The 23,688-nt window shown below is 43.2% G+C and overlaps 1 protein-coding gene across 3 annotated transcripts in view; it reads right to left on the minus strand.

Moving 5' to 3' along the window:
• CANT1 (calcium activated nucleotidase 1) overlaps positions 1-23,688 on the minus strand; it is an 847,030-nt gene that overhangs the window by 341,122 nt on the left and 482,220 nt on the right. Inside the window, exon 1 of one of the 3 annotated variants that reach the window (XM_044084990.1) lies at positions 7,873-8,029. The exons of the other annotated variants lie outside the window; for them this stretch is intronic. The gene's annotated coding sequence lies outside the window, so the exon portion shown is untranslated. Of the gene's footprint in view, positions 1-7,872; positions 8,030-23,688 lie in introns of those variants that run through there. 3 annotated transcript variants of the gene reach the window in all.

Genomic DNA, 23,688 nt, shown 5'->3' on the forward strand with positions numbered 1-23,688 from the left:
GTTGCATTACCACAGTTGCCACCCTCAACACTGTAAACGCAACATTTTTAAAGGTCAGCTGGTGACAGCTGCTCAGATGGGTTGCACTAGAGATTTCTTTAAAGTTGAAGTTGATAATTTGAGAAACATGTTTTTGGAAAGGGGGTACCCTAGAGATTTTCTCAATCTTATTGTCACTGATGTCACCCAACTATGTGGTAAAAAAGATATTTGCCACTGTTGGTTCATAACAAAGTAGCACCTATGGAAACACACAGGTAAGAACTTCAACATTATTCCCACTGGTAACTTCACACACGCAGTACTGGTTGTTGTTGTATCTTTCGGCTTTTCCCGGTTAGGGGTCTCCACAGCGGAACTCCGGTCCGCTAATGATTGGCAGTAGATTTTTTTACACACCGAGTTGCCAGCTCTGACGCACAACCTTCAACGAAGGTACGCCCATTCATGCATGTCTCCACACAGAAGACACTTTAGCTGAGAATCGAACAGGACAACTTCATACTGTGAGGCAACAACGCTACATTAATTATGCAAAAACATTCAAGACATTGTTCAAAGGAAAGTACAGTTTTGTATCTACCATAAATGTAGATGTTCGAGTGCTGATACAGCTGCAGTCATAACAGATGGGTTATCCTGCAGTCAGGCGGGTCCTCAGTCGGCCGAATTCCAAAGTCTAGGTCCGGCGTCAGTTGTCGTCGCTTCTTCCCTGACGTCAGTGCGGCAGGGGTATAAAAGAACCAGCCGACGCCATTTTCTTCAGTTTTTCTTGCCCCAGATGTCAGGTACCCCCAGAAGGAAGGCAAAACATAAACTTATGTAATAATGCAATGTAATATAATCAAAAAACAGTAGTTTGCAAGCAGATACACCATAAAAGAATACCCCAATCAGGTTGTATGAGGAGGTGTTTGTCATAAGGCCTGTCCCAAGAGGGGATGGAGGGAGGGAAACCTGGACTGCAGCTGTATTAGCACTCAAACATCTACATTTATGGTAGGTACAAAACTGTACCATGTTCATCGTGCATACAGCTGCAGTCATAACAGATGGGTAGAATCCCAAAGCTAAAAAGGGGTGGCAGGCACTAAGTGGAGCTAGGAGGAGCAAGGATGCCCTGCAAGACTGCTGTGGCAAAGCCCGCTCTAGATTTAGAGTAAAGTGGAAGGTGATAGTGCTTGGAGAAAGTGTGCACAGAACTCCAAGTGGCTGCTTTCAAAATGTCCTTGGTAGGAACCCCCCTGAGGAAAGCTGCAGAGGTAGCTGTGGCCCTTGTGGAGTGAGATCTGATGCTTGTAGGTACAGTTTTTCCATGAAATGAGTAACAAAAGCGTATGCAGTGGGCTATCCATTTTGAGATTGTCTGTTTGGAGATAGCCTTTCCTTGAGCACCTGTAGCATAGGACACAAAGAGTTGCTCTGATTTTCTGAATGGCTTTGTCCTGTCCAAATAATAACAAAGTTGTCTGTGAATGTCCAAGGAATGCAGTAGTCTTTCCCCTTTGTTTTGTGGGTTAGGATAAAAGGTAGGTAAGTGGATAGTCTGATTCAAGGCTACACTGGATACTACCTTTGGCATAAAGGAAGGGTTGGTTCGTAAGGAAACTCTGTCCTGATGGAAAATGATGAAAGGTTGCACAGCCATGAGGGCCTGTAGTTCCTAAACCCTCCGTGCTGAGGTGATAGCCAGAAGGAAGGCTGTTTTCCATGACAAATATTGCAGTTCTGTTGAAGCAGCTGGCTCAAATGGAGGCAGGGTCAGTTTTTCTAAAATGAAGTTGAGGTCCCAAGCAGGTACTGGTGGTTTCCTTGGGGGTTTTATATTCTTAGCCCCTCTGAGGAACTGTCTTAAGAGAGGATGAGAGAATAAAGGAGGATCAGTGTTGTATTGTGCAGAAAATGGCTGAAGCATGGATCTTGATGGAGGAGAAGGAATCTCAGCTAGGTACTGTAATATTTGAGGTAAATTTAGTACCCAAGGATTCTGGCCCTTTTTCTAATTCCAGGCACAAAACCGTTTCCATTTGGCGGAGTAGGCTTTTCTAGTAGAAGGTCTTCTGGCCTCCAAGATGACATCCTGCACCTCCTTGGAGAGGAGGGTCTGTTGGGAAATCAAGGAATCCTCCATGCAGCTAGATTGAGGGTTTTCAGCTGACTGTGAAGAGTTTTGAAGTTGTGCTGGGTCAACAGAAGAGGCACTAGAGGCAGGATCCATGGTGGGGAATGCGTCGGGCTCTTCAGGAGTGGATACCAGTGTTGTCTTGGCCAGTCTGGAGCAATAAGAATCATCTTTGGCCTCTCTGCTCTGGCTTTTAATAGAACTTTGGGCAGCAGAGGAAGAGGTGGAAAGGCATATACTGTCAATGTTGTCCAATTGAAAGAAAGTGCGTCCACTTTCCAGGCCTGTGGATGATAGGTCCTTGAGCAAAATTTTTTCAGTTGGTAATTTCTGTGGGTAGCAAAGAGATATATGTCTGGCTGTCCCCATGCCCGAATTATCTTTGCGAAAACTTGAGGATGCAACTTCCATTCGTGTGGATCTGTCATACTTCTGCTTAGGTTGTCTGCCAGCGTGTTTTCCTTTCCTGGCAGGAATTGTGCTTGAAGTTGTATTTGCAATTCCAGAGCCGTGTTCCAAAGGAACATGGCTAGTCTGCACAGGGGGTATGAATGAGTTCTTCCCTGTTTGTTTATGTACCACATCACTGTGGTGTTGTCTGTCCTTATCAATAGCTGGCCTGGATGCAATAGGTCTTTGAAGGCCGTAATAGCATTTTGTACTGCTAGCATTTCCTTTTGATTGATGTGTAGGTGCTTCTCTTTTTGGGACCATTTGCCCGGAATGCACTGATCTGTCATGTGCACCCCCCAGGCGTAGTCCGAGGCGTCTGTTGTGATGATTTGATTTGCTCGAGGCATGCAGAAGGGGAGACCTATGTTTCTTTGGCATGCTTGAGCCCACCACAGAAATTCCTTTTGAAGACATGGAATGAGTGGTATAATTGTTTCCAAACTGTGGCTGTGTTGAGACCATAAGTTTTTTAGGTACCACTGAAGTTTCCTCATATGCAGCTTTGCACATGGGATCAGCAGGATGCAAGATGCCATGAATCCCAGAGCCTGCAGGACTTTCCTTGCAGTCAGCCTGGTGAAGGTTGCCATTTTTCTGAAGTATTGAGATAGTTGCCCTTGCTTCTCTGGCGTGAGGTAGGCCATCTGGGTGTTTGTATTCAAGCTGGCACCCAGGAAAATTATTGCTTGAGAGGGTATTCATTTTGATTTCTTTTTGTTGACTGTGTATCTCAGAAAGTTCAACAATTTTATTACAAACGCCAGGTGTTTCAGAAGTATGTGCTTGCTGTCCGCCTGGATCAGGCAGTCGTCCAGATATGATATTTGTATCCCTTGAAGTCTGCAGAAGGCAATTACTGATGCCAGGCATTTCGTAAACACTCTGGGCGCAGTAGATAAGCCAAAGGGCAATGCAGAGAATTGATAATGGGTTGAACCTGCAAGAAATCTGAGGTATCTTCTGCAATCTTGTCTGATAGGGACATGCAGGTATGCCTCCTTGAGGTCCAATGTTACCAGCCAAGACTCCTTGCCCAGCATGGGAAGAAGATGCTGTAATGCGAGCATCTTGAATTTTGGTACGAGTAAATATGCGTTTAGGATGGATAGGTCCAAAATAGGTCTCCAATCTTTGTCCTTCCTTGGTACCAGGAATAGTCTGGAATAAAAACCTTGACCCTGTTCTTTTGCAGGTACCTCTTGAATAGCTTTCATGTCCATGAGAGCTGAAATTTGTTTTTGTGCCTCTGCCCTTTGATTTTGTGGCAGGTTTGGCATGCCTCTCATTTTTGGAAGGGTGTGAAAGTGGAATCTGTAGCCTCCGTCTATAATGTCCAGGATCCATTTGTCTTTTGTGACAATATGCCAATAAAGCCAGTTTTCCGCCTAAAGGTGCTGCCATTAAAGCTTTGCTTGGCATGCAAAAAAGTCATTGTGTCTGCTTTCTGAATGACTGCGATCTATCTTCTCCACCTCTTGGTGTAGGTGCTTGCCATTGTCTGGCTCTAAATGATCCTTGAGATTGCCCTCTACCCCTCGGGCGCCTGTATCTACCTCTTTGAGGTCTGTCCGTTGCTGGAAAGGACCAATTTTTTGAAGGCCAGTTTCTGCTGAAATGTGGAGATTGTACCTGTAGGAAATCTTTCACTGTTTGCATTGATCTTGCCTTTTCCTCCATTTTCTTTAGTACCTCCTCCATTTTCTTTAGTACCTCCTCAGCTTTAACACCAAACAATACATCTTTTTGAAGAGGTGCATCTAGTAATTTAGCTCTGACATGATCTGGTAAGGTTTGCTCTTTGAGCCAAGCATGTCTACGTATGACAGACCCTGTAACAGCAGCGCTACATGAGGCCTCTAAAGCATCAAAACCACATTGCAAGGTATATTTACCCACTTGCTCTGCACTATGCAACAAATCCTGCAACTCCTTTAAATCTGGTTGCTCAGGTTGTGTCATTTTGCTTTTCACCTGAGATAACAAAAACTGTTGATACTTTAACATATGGAACTGACAGTTTAATGCCCTCATGGTTAAAGTGGCCGAGGTGTATACCTTTTTCCTCCACCTTTCTAAAGCTCTGGAATCTCTCTCTGAAGGTAATGGGTTTTTGGCAGTAGAGGCCTTAATTCCCTTGGGACCCTGTGAAATAGTTTCTGGGTCAGCAGCATGGCTTTTGTATAGGAATTGGTGTGAATCAGGAACCCGGTAATACCTGTCAGGTTTAACAGGAGCTGGAGGTAAAGAAGCTGGGTTGAGGCTGGCTTCTGTGTACACATCATCTAATATATCCAAGACAGGAGGGATAGCCAGAGGCCTGTGCTGGGGAAGCAAGAGAAAATCCCTGAGCCTTTTCTTGGAATCTGAGTAATCTTGGCCTTCCCAGTGAAAGTGTTCCCTCAAGGTATGTAAGGTTTCCCCAAAAGAATAGTCCTCGGGGGGGAGATCGAGGGAATGGACTCCTCAGCATCAGAGTCCTCAAAAGGGGAATATGAATATTCCTGGTCCTCACAATGTTCTGAGGTAACAGAGGCTTGGTCTGAGGAAGGGTAGTCTTCCTCCAATCTGGGCCTTCTGTCCGAGGGGGGTTGAGAACCCCTGATAAGAGTAATCAAATCCTCAGCCATTTTGAGCATCTGTTTTTTAGGCATGGGGCCTCGAGAGGGGCTCTGTGGAGCTTGTCTTTTAGTTTTCATGGCAGCTTTAGATTTTGTGAAAGCCTTAATGGAAAAAGAGGAAGGCCTGAAGACACCTTGAGAGGTGGCAGGCCTGCCTAAACTCTGAGTTTCCCCAAGAGTGGCGTCGGTATCTGTAGTCGGAGTGGGGGCAGAGGAGCCTGCGACCTCGGGCACAGAAGACACCGCTAAAGAAGCGTCATCGGTACTCAGGGGCTGCGTAGGCGCCTCACCGAGAACCGGAACACCGGTAGCCGGCTTTAGCGTGGTGTCGGTAGAAGTCGCGGACCTCGTATGTCGGTCCTTATCTTTGCGTATTTTACTCAAAACTGGAGTCGGAGTATCAGACGACATAATGTAATTAAATTTTTTACCAAAAGTGTTGGGCGAACTCCGCCCGACGCTTAATAGTGCGTTTGTTGAATGTAGCACAAAAACGGCAGGCCGAGACGTCGTGGTCTGGGCCTAAGCAAGGAATACAGAAGGAATGGAAATCCTTATGCGGTATTTGCTTCCCACATGAAATGCAATTATTAACTTTGTCTGACATCGGTCTGAGGCAAGAAAAGTTTCCCCAACGGGGTACTTAGCTTTCAAGAAGACTTCGGCTGAAATATTTTCGTAAATCTCAGGAGCTGGCCAACCGGCATTTGCGAACTGCTTCTGCTTCGGGCACCGCGTGGCAAGAAAGACTGGGTAAAATGGCGTTGGCTGGTTCTTTTATACCCCTGCCGCACTGACGTCAGGGAAGAAGCGACGACAACTGATGCCGGACCTAGACTTTGGAATTCGGCCGACCGAGGACCCGCCTGACATGCAGGATAACCCATCTGTTATGACTGCAGCTAAATGCACGATGAACATCTGGAACATTTTTAAGATAGGTGGTTATTTTCAAAATTTTAGGTACTAAACCCTCATTTGTGTTCAAAATTCAATACAACTTAAAATATATTTTCTGAACACCCATACTATGCTCCCCATCCCCATCATAAAGACAATAAAAGGTACTAGGAAATGTGGTGCAAGTCATCAATGCACTTACATTCTAGACAAGACAGAAAGCTTGGTTGGTAACCCACCAACGAAAGTCAGATTGACATATGGGAATTGTTTAACTGGGACTTGTATATAATATATATTTCCATCTGTCTTGTTTTAGTTTCTATATTGGTAAAACTGAACGTCAGTTTCATAAGAGAATTTATGAGCATATTTATGCTATCAACAAAATTAATGTGCACAATGCAATGTGTAGGCATATTCAAAGTTGTGAGGGATTTACTAAGTTGTTTGCTATTGTAGAAACAATACCTTATGATGTTAGAGAGGGAAGTTAGGAGACAAAATTAGATATGAGAGAACTGTTTTGGCAGCTTAAACTTGATGTAGCAAGTGAAAAGGGTCTCAATGAACATATATCAGAAGTACCTGTGTTAAAACTTAAAACTGCTCAACTACAATACAATTTTAAAAGCTTTTACAAATTGCATTTTTTGTAATTTGTTTATACATGTCAAAGCAGTATTTTATTTGAACTGTAATCTGTTTATATGTAACTGCTATTTATATTTTGCTTATCAGACATTTTAACATTTTATGGGCTTATTTTAATTTTGTGCCATTACTCCACAACTGTGCTATTTTTCCCATGCTGTGTTCTTATATGCATTTCTTTATTGAGTACCTTGCACTTTCAGAAATAACAAACAGTATTTTTTTACTATTTAAATATGAACATGTGACTCCGAGTTTACATAAGTGTGTGCACTTCTTGATTCAAACAGTTCTGATAAAGTCCTATAATTAATGGACGAAAGTGCTAAACCATTTTATTGTTTTTAATATTGACGTGGATTGTGTTATTCACACCTTTAACTCTGGCTAGTGGTCATTCACAGAATTGTTTTATGGCTTGTTCCTAAGGATGATGACTTTTCAGCTTGGTTTTGAACATTTACTCTTTTGGCTCCTTCAGGAAGCACAGCACTATGTGGGCTGTTTTTTCTTTCAGTTTTAGAGTTTCTGGTTGGCTGCACATTCACATGCTATTTTCTTTGGTTTTAGTATGCCGATGAACAAGCTACTTAAGGGAGGGTGTGCTAGGCTACTGTCCCACCCACACAAAGCAGGTAAGAGGAGATTAAACAAACCTAATGCTTCTATCAACTAGCATTTCCAAAAAACCTACCAACGTGCTGATGAACTAAACCGGTTACCCTCTTTGCTGCCTCAGTTTAATCAGGCTGTTATAATTAAATGTTTGTGAGTAATATCTCCCTACAGCCACTGCATAGTATCTGCAGCATGTAGAGGTACATGGCCAGAAAAGATAAAGTGCTGCATATGCCGAGTCCTAAAACCTAGCATCCTTTAAACAACCTGTGTTGGTTACTGCCCTCAAAACAAAACTCCCACCTACATCAGTACCTCCAACACAGTATTGTGTTAAGGAATACACATAAACGGACGCGTGTGTACAGGGTTGACGTGGATTAACAATCTGAGTCTTCACCAGTTTTTTTAAAAACAGCTGCATAAATCAGAATTCTGCAATTTCCGATTACCTCCATTCTACACGTACAACACATCCTCCACCAAGAAGAAAGAAAAGCATGTTACCTGTGGTATTCATCTTCCCATGCTGAACTGAAAGAAAGAAATCTCCTACACCTATACAGCCATCTGTGCTGCATTAGATTTATCAAGCAGATGAGAAAAGCCTGCCATACAATACATTTAAGTATGAAAGCATTTCCCAACAGATTCTCAAGTCTCTCTCAACTGCACAATATGAACAAGTGCAAACGTGGAGCATTTGGACGTATAAAAGTGCAAAGTTCAAGCACTGTTCAAACAGGTAAAACAGGAACTGTGAGAGTAAAACACCTGAACTCATTACGACTTCAGTCTGAATGTCTCTTCACAGAGGTGCACTGACATTTCTTTTGTTCTCTAGAAGACTGCAAATGACAGATTCACCCTTCACTTACATCTCTTGAAATTTTACACTGCCAAAGTCAGAATAAGAACATCTCAGATAGGTCCCTCCGAACAACACCTTGCTGACATGTATCAGCATTTACTGCAACCTTTAAATAGCGGGTACTGCACCTAGTATAACTGCCTTCATCTTGCTAGAAAGCTGAAAATATGCAACAACATGCAATCAGTAATATGTCAAGAGCTACAGAAAGTTTTACATTTCAAAAAAGCATCAAACATTTTACATTCTGGGATGCGTAGTCAGAATTCAACCTCATCGTTTAAGCTATATGCTGCCTTCCTGCTCTAGAATGTCCACTTCTAATTCAATGTATATATTGAAACACAGCATTATTACTAAAGGTGTGAATGCAGGGATGTGTGTGTGTGTGTGTGTGTGTGTGTGTGTGTGCGTGTGTGCGTTCAGAAGTGGATACGGATACAGTTAATTTTTTTTTTTCAAACAGACTGACAAAGCTGGATTACTTCTCTTATTACAAAAACTGAAAGATCTCAGACTACTACTGATGTGTTCACAACAATGGCAACTTACTCATTAAACTCTCAAGCATCTCTGCTTATTCAGTGAAAACCTAGTAGGCATTACAGGAAAAAGGTCTACTTGAATTATGCAACAGCATTAAGTGTGAGTTACGATTAATTAACCTATCATCTTTGGTTGTGCTGAATGAAGTAATGCTTTACTATGTGGTGTGGGAATAGCTACTGGAAATCTGCCAGGTCTTACTATCAAACTTCAAACCACCCACTCCAAAGAAGCTGGTGCTGAAGAATACAGTAACAGCAGTCCTGAAACTTCATCCTACCAAACAGGTTCTAGGGATAAAAAAAAAAAAAACAAAAACAAACAAGTATCATATCCTGTTAATACTTTCTGAAGAGTATGCATAAAGGAACTTACTGAAATCAAAGAATTATTAGCTATATGTTTCTAGTTGTGTAATATGCTGAATGTTGTAAGTGATCTTAAGTTGAAGACTAATAGAATATGTGGTCTTGATAATTAAACTGATAATTAAACTGACTATCTGCAGTTTGGAAACTAGAAAACGAAAACGAAGACCTAGAAGGGTGTTTCTTAAAAAAACAGTATCAGAGTCTTCAGCCTACCTGAAGACAAAGACAGACAGTCTCCCAAAGCATTAGTGCCAAAATTCCTTTCCAAAATCACTGGGCCTTATAAACTTGTTAGCATTTACATAAATGAAAGAGCAAATTATCCTTACTATTTACTTCATAGCCCAACTGCTCCACCATGCCCATTCATAATTAAATTTCTCAACTTTAAAGACCACCAAGATGCTTTGGATAAGGGCAGATAGCATCAGCTTATCTCCTAGGGCTATAAAAGGTTTTGTTTAAAGTGACCTAGTGACAATCATGTGCACTGTGGCATCTGGAGATTTGAATATCATAATGCATCTTCACCCTTCTTACTCCTTACATTTTTTTATCATAGTTTAATAAACCCTTTTATTAAAGTACAACCCAAATACATTTACTGTATTTTTCACTGATATCACCCTACGGACAGCAGGAGATACATCCGTATATGTTAATGGATGCACTAGCATGCACAAGCAGAAAAGTATTCAATATAGTGTACAGACCTCATGTTTTTCCTAATCTGATGTGACCAAAATCAAAAGTTCATTATTTATCTCAGCGGAATGAATACAGTGAAACATAGGTTTTATAAGTTTGTTTTTTAACCTAGATACAACAGCAACTGAAAAAATGCCAGATGCTTTCCATACATCAGTGAATATTATGCATCACATAGGGAATCACTTTAAGGCAAATCTTCACTGACCAGTTGCATTAAAGACAGAGTATAAAGATGTATGCAGTAAGACTGCAATGGCATTCTTAAAATTCAAAATGACGCAGCCAAGCTAGAATCTAAACATAAAACGTTTCCAGCTCACCACAACTCGAAAGGGATGTTAAGGAACAAGAAACCTACAACACTGTAACAGTAAAAAACACTTATTTCTTAGGAAAATGGTTTAGCATTATAAACTTTCCACATATGCTTTTGTCCCATACAAACTCACAAGGAACTTCATCAAAACTAAACTCCTCCTATGAGTGTTTTTATACCCTAAGTCACATATTTCAATCAATTCATTCAATAATGTTTGAAAATGTTTAAAAAATTAACCTGACAAATTTAATAAAACAAACTTACACTGTAGTAAAACCTATTATAAAAACAATTATCTAACCACTACTGAAATACCACAGAAATAAATATGTAAAATAGAAAATGTGTTCATACAACTAATGTACAAAAACAACAAATGACCTGACTCATACAATAGAAATATGGAATTGTAAAATTAACATTCAATAAAAATATTAAACATTAAAAATACTGAATACATTTTAAAATTGTATATGAAAAAGTGAGCATTAATTTTATAACAATATATTACACTATGCAAATGCTGTTATAACCTGGCAGCGCTTAACTTTAGGATAGGTATAATGGCAACATTCTTGTGGATACTAGGAAATAAAGCTGCATTAAGATGCAACTGCCAACACAGTACCTTTTATTCTATAGTAGTCTCTCACGTACCATCTCTCATACCCCTTTCACAAACTCTAAAATACCAAATAAAAATTTTGTAAAATTATATCAAGCTAAAGAATGCTTATAAAGTGCATTGTTTAAGTCAGCATTCTTTACACCTTAACGATGCTCATACATTCTCTTCTTTAATGACCTTATAAGTTTTACCAACATACAAGGCACAACAGCCAGCAAATTTTGCAATGTAAATTGGATCAAAAGAATTACAATTACCATGTTGTAAAATGATTTTATGTTCATTCCCAACCATTACGAATGTAACATCCAAAATATATATGCGTTGAGGCAGAACAATATCCACATTAAACTGTACCTCTTACTAGTATTACTAGAGGGTTTATTTTGCCTTCACTGAAGGTTGGGCATCGGGCTGGCAACTCGGCACCATAAAAGTCTACTGCCAATCATTAGCGGACCGGAGTTCCTCTGTGGCGACCCCTAACCTGGAAAATCTGAAAAGGCAAACAAAACTAGAGGGTTTATTTCTTTCAAATATGCTTTTGATGTTTTCAGAAATTTTATACACAAAATGTGGTTTGTCCCCTAGTAGCTTTTAAACATCTTCACTAGCTCTAAAAATATTCCAATTTTTAGTAATGTTGTTCCTAATATTATTAGACCCAACCCCATATCTTAAAACCACAGCTTACTCAAATCTGTCAGATTTTCCACTGTTGACGACCATACACGGGACACCACCATTTTTAGTCCATACTTCATTTGGGGACAGGTTGACAGGTTCAAGTATTTGGCAGGGGTGGTGGAGGAGAAGGGAAGTCTGAATGAGGATGTCAAAGCTAGACTCAGAGGGGCTTCAGCCAACTGGCACAGAGTGTCAGGGCTAGTGTATGACAGAAGAATGCCAAAGAAGCTGAAAACGAAGGTGTACAAAATCAGTGGTACGACCAGCCCTACTTTATGGTACAGAAACCTCAGCAGTAAAGCCACAGCAGTTGAGGAAGCTTAGAGGTGATGGAGATGAAGTGCCTGAGACAGGGGGGTAGGATACAAACTGTGGGGCAGATGCAGAAATGAGGAAATAAGAGCAGAAGCTAAAGTAGCTCCAATTTCAGAAAAGGTCAAACAAAATGAATTACAGTGGTACAGGCACAAGTGCAGAAAAACAGAAGACAATCTGGTGAAAACGATTTGGGACATACAGGAAGAAGGCAAGAGGAAACAAGGGCATCCAGCAAAGATGTAGACAGATTGTGTGAGAGAAGACCTGTGACAGTCAGGCAGGAGAGTGGCAATGAATAGAGACAGACCATGACAACTGACGTGACACTCCAACCCCACATAGAAAATGGGAAAAATGGGTTGATGATGATGATTATGGCGAAATTAGGGGGCAACCACACACCAAACCCCTACCTGTAGTGACCTCATCACTGATATTTGTTATGAGCATGAGGGGGTACCTCCTCTCAAAAAACATTTAACTTTAGATTAATCTAGATTTACAAGATGCCATCCCAGCAAGTCTCACAAATTGACCTGTGATCAAATTTTTCTTGTATAAAAACGGATGATAACTATTACAGTGCAAACATGTACTGGAAAAGGTAGGTTTACAATATAACTTGGACTCAGAGCCAGAATCAGTTTTATATATAGTTGTATGCAGATAACGGACAAATCTATCATTAAAGTTATCAGTAAAATTTTAAAAAGTAACAGTGTTTTGTAAAAATGTTAAAAACTCCATATGGGTCATCTTGGGTCCATCCCAGCCACTGAATATATCATTCGAGTATTGCAAATAAAATTTGCAGTAACTATATAACAGATTAGGAAAAATACATTTTCTTTCCCAACTCAAAAGTATCAAATTGGTGTAGCTAGGGGCACAAGTAACTCCCAAAGCAATGCTATTCAAAATAAATAAAATAGTTTGACAGAACAATATTCATAAAAGATATTAATAACTATAATTATTTTGTGGAAACAAAGGGGCAATCAAGTAATCATTAAAAAAATTCTACACCCTGATCATGAGGTATGCAGGTAAACAAGTTCAACACATCAGTAAGTTAAACCAGGAGTCAATCAATTTAGAATATCACCAGAATCCTTCAATAGCGGTGGTGGTGCTGCAGTAGCGTTGTCGCCTCACAGTAAGACGTTGTCCCATTCGATTCTCATCTAGAGCGTCTTCTGTGTGGAGACATGCGTGAATGGGCTTGCCTTCGTTGAAGGTTGTGCGTCAGGGCCGGCAACTCTGCACGTAAAAATCTACTGCCACTCATTAGCGGACCAGAGTTCCGCTGTGGCGACCCCTAACCGGGAAAAGCCGAAAGACACAACAACAACCAGAATCATTCAATAGGTGATGGTATAGTATAAAATGTAACAAAAAAAAGAGAGAGAACCGAGTGCCAGAAGCAAATCAAACCCAATAAAACAGAAAAGGGCACTCTGGAAAAATGACCAGAACCTTAAATGAAAAAACACTGCTTATTCCACAGGCAAAACACAACTTTTTTGACTGTTGTTTTCGCGTTTTGCCTGTGGAATAAAGTGCTTTTTCATTTAAGGTTCCAGTCGTTTTTCCAGAGTGCCTTTTTCTGTTTTATTGGGTGTAGTATAAAATGTGTTTCAATAACAGATCTACATATACTGCCAGGAGATATGATCGCTACGCCGCTACAGTACAATGATAAAGTGGTTTTAGAATATCCTTATATATCTTTGGGATGCCAAGGATTGCTGGAATAAGTGCAGATCTATTTTTCAAAAAATTAAATAAAGGTGGATTAACCATCTCTTGATACAATATATCTTCCAGGAACAAGCCAATATTTCTATGTGGCATAATAATCAATACACATATATACATATATATTATATTATATATTTTCCCGACAGACCACTTCCCCCGACACATATTTCACTGACACGTCATATTACCGACATTCCCAAAGCCAATGTTACCCACGCGGTAAGTAAACACTTGGCCATCTACTTGAACTTTGCCCCTTACCCCCACAGTAGTGCGTTCTTTGAGTTAGTATATTTAGTAAGGGGGGTGTGGGGGGCAAAGCCCCCCACATCGGTGGCCTAGTTTTTTGGGTAGTTTATTCCATCGGGATGGCCAAGTGTTTACTTACCTCGTGGGTAACGTCGGTTTTGGGAATGTCAGTAATAACGTGTCGATGAAATGCGTGTCGGGGAAGTGGTCTGTTGGGAAACGAAATGCAACCCTATACATAAACACACACAGACTTGTATATACACACACACACACACACACACACACACACACACACACACACACACACACACACACACACACACACACACACTCTTTTTAAATTACTAGTCTCCCACCAGGACACAAGTGGTCTTCAGCAATTCATAGGTAGGTACTAGGCTATCTGCCCAAGGGCATTTATAAGCTTAGCCAGAATGTGTTGGCTTTCGCCTCCCTTTTAGATTAGTTTCCTGAGCCTCTGTCCAGCAGGGCCATTGAAGTGATACCAGGGGTAAATTTACTATTTCCCATCCACTCGTCAAGATTTCTCTTGAACAGAGTCAGTGAGGGGCTTTGCCTAATATAGATTGGAATTCTATTCCAGAGTGAGGGAAGTCTCTGAGACAGGAATCTATGCCTCCAGCATGTCCTATTTATTGTTGTGCTGAGGTTTAAATCCCTAGAGCATGTGGCTCTAAGAGATTTGGTTTTCTTGAGGTGGAGCATGTCCATTAATTCTGGGTTAGACATGGTCTTGTACGTCAGGCAGAGATCACCTCTGAGCAGGCGGTAAGCAACCGAGTAGAGCTGGAGTTTCTCTAGTCGAGCTGCATAGGGCATCTGTTTGAGGCCCATGATCCTCTTGGTGAGGTACTTCTGTGGTCTTTCCAGCTGTTGTAGGTGTCAAGTAAGGTACATCCCAAATTGGGCATTGTACTCTATTATGGGCCTGATGAGCAATGAGTAGAGGGGCACAATGACCTCTCGATCTAGATGTGAACCCTTTTGTGATTAGGTGGGCTACATAGATAGATTTTCTAACCACTCTGGCAATGTGATTATCAAAGGAGAGGTTGCTATCTGCTTGGGTGCCCAGATCCCTAATTACATCTTCCATACTTAGTGGATTACCACCTATGTGGTAGTTCGTGGGCACTTTGTTTTTCCCAATGGGGATGACTATGCACTTTTTGGCATTTAGCTTGAGGCCATGATTCTGACACCAGGTATTCGTCTCTGTGAGACCCTTCTGGAGGATGTCTTGTGTCAGCTGGAGAGTTGATTATGGCTCCCAGTTTGCAATCATCTGCGAACTTGGTCAGCCATAGTCCTCCGGTGCTTGCCTGTACCTAGAGAAGTATATACAGAACAGGAGGGGTCCCAGGACTGAGCCCTGTGGGACGCCACTTGTAACCGGTTTAGAGTCGGACATGGCACCCGCAACTCTGGCCATGTGAGTTCTATCCATGAGACAGTTGGCAAGCCTTGAATTCTGCTTGCTGAGCACACTCAAGCAACTCTGCAGTCTGCGGCTACCACCCCATCCATACAGTCTAAGAAAAAATCAATACTGCAAAACTAAACAAGGATATACATTTTGAGCCTCTAGAGCAGGGTCAGTCCACCCAGGCATTCTACTGGTATGTGTTATGAGAGTGAAGCTATAACATTAGCAGTGTTCTTAGTAGTTCTCAGCATGCTAATAAAACTGACTGTTGTATTCTTGTGTCCCTCCAAGCTAGTGAAGTAATCCTAACTGTCCAGTAGGCAGTATACATTTAATTCAGATCTCTGTGATTAAATTAACCATCAAGCAGCCCACTCAAAGCTTTCTGCCTTAGTTTGTTTCACTTGAGCCCCACCTGTTTATTTGCATCTCTATACATTCCCCTTCATTGCTAATGTATCTCCCTACTCTAATCTGTGCACAAACTGGCTACTAATAAGCAAGTCAATGTGAAGACACACTCCCAACCTTAATAAACTTTGCTGTCTCTTCCCTCATTCACTTTACAAGTAGACTTTGAATTATTACTCACCCCCTCTGAGGCCTTCACTGATAGATTTCCACTGATTGCCTCTCCGGTTTCGCTGGTTTCTTTGCATTCCACCTGGTTTACACCCCTTGTGATATCTCCCTCCACCAATACTAAATCTATATTCGAATCCTGCTGAGCATGGAGCCATCTTTAAATTACTAGTCTCCCACCAGGACACAAGTGCTCTTCAGCAATTGAATTATGCTTGCTGCTAAGCCATCAGAGCTCAGGAATTTGTTTAAAGTGTTAAGATTTGTAATAGCACTTACTTTTTGCTGCCCATTACTCTTGTCTTGGTGGGCTCTGCCCCACTCCGTCCCCCCTGGCTAACGCTCGGTCTCTCTCCTCTCCCCTGCCCCCAATTCCCTCCCACCCCCACTACCTCTACATTTATAGTAATCACAACCAAACCCATAGCTCAACCTCACATCACTTCCACCAATCACAGCTCCTCAAGTCATATCACATTACACCACACCCACTTGCTCCACCACAGAATACTCCCAACTACTCCCATTCACACTAGGCATTTATTACATCACCCACACTACTTACCCATCCACATATAGTGCAACCCTATAATTCCTATCCACACCTCCACCTAGAACCAACTTTATAACCATGACTATCTCACAACTAAATCTAGTCTGTCTTCTAATAATTTATAACTCCAAAAGTTATCACTCTAGCAATATCCCTAAACTTAGTAGCGCAACACTACATTATGCGCTCTCATATACAGACACCGCACATTATAATAATATCTGCTCCCAACTGTGCAAGAACTACATAACAGACCAATTCAGAACTAAACACATATGCTCTCATTCCTACTCCAAAAATACACAATACTTTCTCACACTCATCACCAAACTCCAACATCGTTATCACCATTTTAACATCAGGCTCACCATAAGTGGGGACATCCACCCCAACCCAGACCTAAATCCATCCTGTCCAACACAAACTGCTCCAACATAATTGTCAGAACATAACACCCCCACTATCTTCATCCCTGGGTACATCAACAGCAGCAGCAAAATCAACCATCTTTTAATGCTAAATATTAATATTAGAAGTATCAAAAATAAAGTACCTGAACTCCAGGCCACAATCGCACACTTTGCTTTTATAGAAACCTGGCTAAATAAAAACATAGTTAACTCAGAAGTTCTCCCTACTGGCTACAATATCATTAGACAAGACAGACCACTTCATAAAGGGGGTGGAAAGTACAGTTGTGTACCTACCATAAATGTAGATGTTAGAGTGTATTCACTGTTGCAGTCATTACACTTGGGTTATCCTGCTGGCAGGCTACCCGCAGTCGGCCTGAATTCCAAAGTCCTGGTCTGGCGTCAGTTGCTGTCGCCTCTTCCCTGATGTCAGTGCGCCAGGGGTATAAAAGATGCAGCAGACGCCATTTTCCTCAGTTTTTCTTGCCCCAGATGTCAGGTGCCCCCAAAAGGGTAGGCTGTAAAAATTATGATCATAAAAATGCATGCACATAACCTTCATCTACAAGCAAATACACCACATAGGTACAGATGAGTCCCAGCAAAGAAAAAGGGAGATGGAGGGAGGGTAACCTGGACTGCAACAGTGAATACACTCGAAATAGAAGTTATGTTCTTACCATAACGTTCCATGTTAGTTGTCTTCTCGCCTTCTTTCTTGCTGGATGGGTTCGGAGCCGACCTCGGCTCAGACTCGGCCACTCTAAAAGCTCGAGAGTTGGTTCCACCGGCTCGAGGCTCCCCTTATATCCCACAATGCTAGGCGGTATTACCTCAGATCTCGTTTGTAAGCTATGCCCAGCCAAAAATAACTCCAGAACCACTGGAAAAGGGAAAAACCCACCTCTATAAAAGGAAGGGAAGAAGGTGACCTGAAAACCTGATGAAGGAATATATGCACAGTATAGCATATACCTATATACAATAGAGGTGGTAGAAAGAGAGGTCACAATCAAACTCCTCTAGGTCTGTCCAGGCTAGGGGGAAGGAGGGTGGGACGCCTTAAGAAAGAAGGCGAGAAGAAGACAACTAACATGGAACGTTATGGTAAGAACATAACTTCTATATGTTAAGTTGTCCATCTCGCCTTCATTCTTGCTGGATGGGACCGCATCCCTAGCACCTTGTCCCGGGTGGCCTATCGGAACAGACTCTTGAGAACAGTGGAACCAAAGTTAGCTCTATGTCTAGAAGCTAAATCCAACTTATAATGAGAAATGAAAGTGTGAGGAGTAGCCCAAGTAGCCGCTGCACAAATGGTGTCAATAGGCAGCCTGTCTTGGAAGGCTATAGAAGTAGCCAAAGCTCTGGTAGAGTGGGCCTTAGGTTTGTTAGGCAGCTTTTGGCGTCTGATTTCATAAACAAAGGAAATCAGAGATGTTAGCCATCTGGAGAGTGATACCTTCGAAACTGAAAGTCCTTTTCTGCCTTCTGCATAAGAGACAAACAACTGGTCAGTTTTCCTGATCTGTTTGGTTCTATCCAAATAATACCTTAACTGACGATGAACATCTAGCCAATGCAATTTTTGTTCAGACCTGTTAGAAAAGTTAGGAAGTAACACAGGAAGGTCAATGCTTTGATTTAGGTTAGACGCGGAGGCTACTTTAGGTAAAAGGATGGATTGGTTCGTAAGGACACCCTGTCTTTATGAAACAATAGATACGGTGGTCGACTGCTGAGTGCATGAAGTTCTGAGACCCTTCTAGCTGAAGTAATGGCTACCAGAAAGAGAGTCTTCCAGGATAGCAATTTCAATGAACAGGAAGCTGCAGGTTCGAAGGGGAAGAATCAAAGATGTGAGAACTAAATTGAGGTCCCAAGAAGGAGGAGGATTTCTTATAGGAGGTCTGAGAAGAAAAACTCCTTCAAAAAGCTTTGCAAAGCTTGTGAGACATGATGGCAGAATCTGAAATGCCCACATGAAAGTTAGAAATAGCTGCCAATTGAACTTTAAGAGTAGAAGGAGATGAACCTGCATGGAAGAGTTCAGCTAGAAAATCAAGGACTATTTGGATGGAAGCAGTGAAAGGATCTATGTCCCTTCCTTGAGCCCAAAAGGCGAAACGTTTCCACTTACTAAGATAAATCTTCCGAGTGGAAGATTTATGGAAGCTATCAAAATATCTCGAACAGAGTGAGATATTTGAGGAAGCCTGGCTAAGGTTGGCATTGGAGGAAGCAAGCAGCGAGGTTCAGAGAGGCCGGGGAGCGATGTAACTGACCCGATTGATGGATCAAAAGATCTGGAACTAGGTCCAGATGCCAATGTTGCTCCAACAGAAATTGATGTAGAAAGGGGAACCAAACCTGTCGAGGCCAGTAAGGCGCAATGAGGATCAATGAGGCCTTCTGAGCGATAGCTTTCTGTATCACTTGAGAGATTAGTGGGAAGGGAGAAAATGCATACAGAAGTCCCCGGGGCCAAACTTGGACTAGAGCGTCTCTGCTGGGCTGGCCTGGTAACGGGAATAGGGTGAAATAATCTCTGCACTTGCTGTTTTGGGGAGTAGCAAAAAGGTCGCAGCAAGGCTGACCCCACTTGAGAAAAATTTTCTCCAAAATAGAATCTTTCAGAGACCACTCGTGAGGCATGAGGATAGCTCTGCTCAACTTGTCCGTGATTAGATTGGACTTCCCGGGGATGTGCGTTGCTATCAGAAACCGCTGAGAAGAAATCGCCCATTGCCACAGTCTGAGTGCTTCTCGACATAGGGGATAGGACCTGGTTCCGCCTTGTTTGTTGATATACCACACTACAGACATATTGTCCGTCTGGATTGCTATCGTTCCCAAGGGAAGAGAGTCTTGAAGGGCTTGCAACGCTAAAAGCACTGCTCTCATCTCTAGAACATTTATATGCAAGTGGCATACGTCTGGTTGCCATATGCCCTGGACTGTTCTGCCCTGATAATGCCCCCCCCACCCGATCAGGGAGGTGTCCGTTGTCAGAGTAGCAACTGGAGGGGAAGGAACAAAGGGTCTTCCCAGGAAGAGCTGAGGGGAAGAAATCCACCAAAGAAGATGATTCTTGCATGCTTGCGTAATCATAATGGTGTGGGACATCGGAAGTTGCTGGTACGACCATTGTGTGAAGAGCATCCATTGAAGGATTCTCATGTGGAATCTGGCTAATAGAAGTAGAGGGATAGCAGCCGCCATAATCCCCAGTACTTTCAGAACTAATCTGGCTTTGACTCTGTTGCTGAAGAGAAGGGAGACCAGTTTGCGTATGTCTGCTATTCTTTGGTCTGTTATTCTTGCAGACATGTTGACTGTGTCTAGATTTGCGCCTATGAAGGTAATAGCACGACAAGGCGACAAAACAGACTTTTCGCAATTTATTGAGATGCCTAACTTTTGACAAATGCGAAAGGTGTAGTCTCTGGCCATTAGAAGAAGATGCTTGGTAGGAGCTGTGAGGAGCCAGTCGTCCAAATATGGAAACACCTGGAATCCTTGACGTCTCAGGTGAGAAGCTACCACTGCCATGCATTTGGTAAACACCGGGGCAGTGGTGAGACCAAAGGGCAGGGCTCTGAATTGAAAGTGACTGGTTCCCAGCCGGAAGCGGAGGAATCTCCTGGAGCGTCTGTTCATTTTTATATGATAGTACGCATCCTGGAGGTCTATAGAGCACATCCAGTTTTCCTTTCCCAATAGGGGTAGGATGGATTGTAGCGTGACCATCCGAAATCTTGTTTTCTTGACCGACTTGTTCAAGATACTGAGATCCAAAATGGGTCTCCAGTCCGCTGTTTTCTTTGGAACCAAAAAGAATTTGGAGTAGATTCCGGATCCTTGCTGGTCTGCTGGCACTGGCTGAATGGCTCTTTTTGCAAGCAACTTTGATATTTCCAACGCTGCTTGATCCCTTTGAGCGGGTGGAACATCTGGAAGGGATTTTTTTGATTGATTTGGAATACGAAAGAACGGAATGGAATAGCCTTGAAATGATGGACTGTACCCACTTGTCTTGAGTTAGGGATCGCCAGGCTTCTGGGTACAGTGACAATCTTCCCCCGACTGCCTCCGAAGGTGGACAGTCGGGCAACACCTCAGGGATGCTGGAAGGGCTTATCGGAAAAAGTTTCTCGATTGCCCTGGTTCTGCGGACCCCCCCTGCCTCTAGGGCGTCTACCATTATTGTTCCCCTCTGCCTCTGGAGGGAACCGACACTGTGCGACAGGCAAAGTCCCTTAAGATTGTTTGCGGAACCACATTTTCCCACTTTTCTGGCCTTTGGGGTAAGGCCTAGAAGGAGTAGAAAAACGGACTCCGATGGCAGAAAGAGTTTTGCCATCCGTCGCACCTTGTCAAGGTTTCTTTCACTTGAGGACCAGAGAGATGATCCATCAAACGGGAATTAGTGAAAGACGCGTTTTAAAGGGGTCCAAAATTGCATAGCCGCATCCAGGCATGCCGGCGTAAGGCAACACCTGTCCCTGCGGCTCTGCTCGCTCCATCAGCCGCATATGAAAGGAGGCGCATGGAGGAGTTAGCTATAGAGTTTAGGGTAGCCAGCTAAGCGTTCATCTTGTCCTGAAAACCCGCAACTGTAGGATCCTTCAACATCTCACTCGCTTCCTTGATCAAATCTCTTTGAAGACGAGTGAAATGGCATAGGTAGTTCAGCGACGATAGCAAAGGTCGCTGACGAAAACATCCGCTTCCGCACCTGTCCATAGACCTAGATTCCTTGTTAGGAGGATGGACAGGCACCGAAGGATCAGCTAGTTCCTTCTTAGTGGCAGCAGCTACCACCATAGCATCCACAGAAACTCCCTTGGTCAGAAATTGCTTATCTGCTGGTGCTGTGATAAACTTTGAAGGTCTCCTGGGGTGGGGTCCACTGAGTCAGGAGCCGTCCAAGCCTTTTGCTACCACCTGCATGAGGGGGTCAAAGGGGGACACCCAGGAGGTGGAAGGGCGAGCCAAATGCCTCAAGATACACAGATTCATCCTCCGAAGGGTTAGGGGCAGGCCATTTTCCCCTGTTTCAGGTTCTCTAGAATGTCTGCAAGGGAGACATCTTCAAAAGGGGAATGGGGGGAACCCTCGAAATCCTCTAAATCTGTGTCAGAGGTGACAGACTCAGGTGAGTCCATGTGCTTCCTCTTACACTTTCTCTTCCTAGGGGGCTCCCCTGCCAATTCAGGAGAGGCCTCGGAAGAGGATGAGATCCCCACAGGGGATTCTTGAGGAGCTGGCTCTCTGCGGTCTGGGATGAGGGAGTGAGTAGACATAACCTGAGGCACCAAAGATGGAGGGGCGGATGGAGCCAACTGTGGAGTTGAACCAGGTTCCAACACACTCCGCATGACCTCGACGCACCCCTGTCAGGCAGAGCCAGAGGTCCCCGCCGAAAAGCTGAGAACCCCTCGGCACCGACAGTGATGGCTCCGAGGCCGATGTCAGAGCCGAACTCACCAGCGCTGGGCACCGAGAGGAGGCGGGTCGGACAAGGGTCCGATGCCACTCACCCCTCGAGCCGACGAGGGAAGTCCGGCGCCGAGATTCTTCAAAGAAGAAATCGGAGCCGACGGAACCGAAGACAATTGTATCGGTTCCGGCTACCACAGTCTCGGTTCGAAATGCCGCTCCGAGCTCAAAGGAGTCGGAGGAGGAACATTTTGAGGGATAGGGTCAAGCATCGACTGATGAGTCGGGCTCTGAAGCATTTGGTCCAGTGCCTCGGACTTAAGAAGTCGACTCACTACCCTCTGAAGGTCATGATCCAAAAGCCTCGATGATCTAGAGGAGTGAGATCTATGGCTCCGTTCAGACAGCAAGGGAGACGCTGGAGCCGAATGAACGGAGCCAAGGGATGGTGACCTAGACCTCTTTCTAGATGTCGGTTCCAATGGTCTGATCGGAGCCGACCCAGGAATTTCCAATGCCTCGGCTCCAGCCGGAGCCGAGGGAACCACAGAAGCTGCAGTCCGAGACTCATCGGCTCCAGCCGGAGCCGATGTAGCAGTAGGTTTCGAAGCCTTAGGCCTTGACTCAGAAGCTGGAGTCGAGGACCTAGAAGCCTTAGAGGGTTTGCCCGAAGTAGCAGTAGGGGAACCCTCAGGCTTAAGCAAACCTCTTAAAATAAGTTTGTTTTTTCTTTCCTGCAGGACTCTAGGGCTGAAGCCATGGCATACAGCACAAGAGTCCTGCAGGTGTAAAGGTCCCAGGCAGTATACACAAGAAGTGTGACCGTCTGTCAGAGACATTTTTTGACAGCACGAGTCACACTTCTTGAAGCCTGAGACCTTTGACTCCTTAGACATTTTCAAGGAAAGTGTAACCACACACACACAAACACACCGATTACACTTTTCACAAGGTTAACTAACAAGGAGATTAGTTCTTTTTTAGATCCCTAAAAAAAAACACATACACTCCACTAAGGGGATGGAAGGGCCCGAAGGCCTGAGGGAAGAACTAATAAGTTCTTGTGGAAAAAAGGGTGGATAAACAGGGAGGAAAGGGTCAAAATCCACTAAGTTAAGGGAAATAACTATAAAAGACTAAATTAAGGGGGTTTAAATTCACTATAGATTAATCTATAATAACTGACCTGAAGCCGGTAGAAACCATACACCTCGATCGCTGTAGGCAAAGCGAGATCTGAGGTAATACCGCCTAGCATTGTGGGATATAAGGGGAGCCTCGAGCCGGTGGAACCAACTCTCGAGCTTTTAGAGTGGCCGAGTCGGAGCCGAGGTCGGCTCCGAACCCATCCAGCAAGAATGAAGGCGAGATGGACAACTTAACATCATCTACATTTATGGTAGGTACACAACTGTAATATGA

Source organism: Protopterus annectens, chromosome 10.part0 (genome assembly GCF_019279795.1).
Source record: "Protopterus annectens isolate FY-2018-M chromosome 10.part0, PAN1.0, whole genome shotgun sequence".
In the NCBI taxonomy this organism is placed as follows: Eukaryota; Metazoa; Chordata; order Ceratodontiformes; family Protopteridae; genus Protopterus; species Protopterus annectens.